The sequence below is a fragment of the Pleurodeles waltl genome, chromosome 2_2, assembly GCF_031143425.1.
Source record: "Pleurodeles waltl isolate 20211129_DDA chromosome 2_2, aPleWal1.hap1.20221129, whole genome shotgun sequence".
Lineage (NCBI taxonomy): Eukaryota > Metazoa > Chordata > Amphibia > Caudata > Salamandridae > Pleurodeles > Pleurodeles waltl.
The window spans coordinates 152,296,991-152,299,148 of record NC_090439.1 but is presented as its reverse complement, the minus strand read 5'-3'; positions in this window follow the sequence as shown (position 1 = coordinate 152,299,148).

Genomic DNA, 2,158 nt, shown 5'->3' with positions numbered 1-2,158 from the left:
ACAAGTGAGGATTGAGATAGAAAATGGCAATGACATCTGTGGCGGTGTACACCGTCAATGCCGGCGTAGATCCCCATTGGCCACTGTACTCCATACAGCCCCTTATTATCTAATGAGGAATTGCACGGCGGTGTAAGACTGCCTTCCGACGCGATGCCCAACATCGGTGGAGTTAGCTCACTTCCACCGGTCCCTATATACAGGACAGGTGGTCTCCATTTAGTGGGGGGGGGAATAGGCATATTGACTATTGCTGCGTCACAGATTAGATTGGTACATACTTCGCCACTGACACTATACCAATACATAAGTGCACCATGTGGACTGCTGTTGTGGTTTTGTTGTTCAAATAGTGATAGACTACTCACTCTTGTGTCCCTTAGATACCTACCGCTGTGGATGAATAGGAGGTGGAGACATGCCCCCGTGAACAGACTCCTGGTGGATTTAGCTACACTGGAGGACAGGCACATTATACTAACCTATAGACTGGACAGGGCCACAATCGCAGAGCTGTGTGCCCAGTTGGAGCCAGACCTGATATCATCTATCTGTCCTCCGACTGGGATCTCCCCTCTTGTGCAAGTGCTACCAGTGCTTCATTTCCTGGTGACAGGTTCTTTCCAAGTGACAGTGGGCTTTGCAGCAGGAATGTCACAGCCAATGTTCTCAATCGTGCTGGCAAGAGTGTTGTCTGCCCTGGTGAAACACATGTGCAGCTACATTGCTTTCCCCCAGGTGGAAGATTTGGCCACTGTGAAGGTCTGATTCTATGCAATGGGACACATCCCCAATATTATTGGGGCAATTGACAGGACACATATTACATTTGTGTCCCCCCGCCAGAATGAGCAGGTGTACAGGAATCGTAAGAGTTTCCACTCACTGGATGTGCAGATGGTGTGCCTGATCCCCTGATACTGTCCCTCCTGCAGCCGCCTGTTCTCCTGCAAGTTGTCAAGGATCTGGCCAGTCGTGTCCTGGGAATGTTGGTAGGCTCCCAGGATCTCGGAGAGTGCCTCCTGGAGGGTCGGTTCCCTGGTCCTGTCCTCCCCCTGGCACAAAGCAGTCCTCCCAGTGTCCCAGTTGGCCTGTGCCTCTGTCCCCTGAACAGTGTTCCCACTGCCACTGACCCCAAGCCCCTGAATGTCTTGGGGCGAGGTGTGGCCTGAGGTCCCTGTACAGGTGGGCACTCTGCTGATTGACGTGTCCTGGGGACAGAGGTGTAGGTACACTGGGTGGGTGCTGTGGTGTTGGATCCTGATGGGGGAGGTTCTGTGGTGGTCTGTGAGTGGGCTTGGGTAACTGGCTGTCCAGTGGTCTCTGATGGGCCAGGTAGGTCATCCGGGTCCAGAAGACCAGAGTTACTGTCATCACTGGGGTCATCTTCTGTTGTGGGACTGGATAGTCGTGGCACCTCCTCTCTACTGACATTGGCTGGGGTACCTGTGGGGATGTAAGTGATGTATTATGCTTCATGTGTATGACATTTGTATGTCCATGGCTTCCCCTCTATCGTTGGTGTTGCCCTGCCACCTTTTGCATGTGTATGGTGATGTATTGTGGGAATGTTAGTTTCCCTATGCTGTGCATGCTTTAGTGATGAATGTCCATGCAGGGCTAGGGGGGTGTCCATGCATTGGTATAGCATGCAGAGCTTGGCATTGTGGTTAGTCATGTGTGTAGGTGCAGTGTGTGGGATGGAGTGGAGTGATGGGAGTGAGGGTGTGAGATGGCATGCAGGTATGGGAGGTTATAAGTAGTAAATATTGACTTACCAATGTCCAGTCCTCTGGCTACTCCAGCGAGTCCCTCAGGATGCAGTATTGCCAGTATTTCCTGGGGGAGGAGGTGGGGGTCCACCGCCAGTCCTCTGTGTGGCGAGCTGGTGCCTTGCTGCAATGGAACGTACCTTCCCCCGTTGGTCGTTCCACCTCTTCCTGATGTCGTACCTTGTTCTTGGGTGCTAGCCCATGGGGTTTACCCTGTCCACGAATCTCCGCCATCGCTCCATCTTCCTTGTAATGGATATCTGCTGTACCTGTGCCCAAACAGCTGTGGCTCTACCCTGACAATTTCCTCTACTGTGATCCTTAACTCCTCCTCAGTGAAACAGGGGTGCCTTTGTGCTTCCATGGGTGTTGTGTGGTGTGTTTTG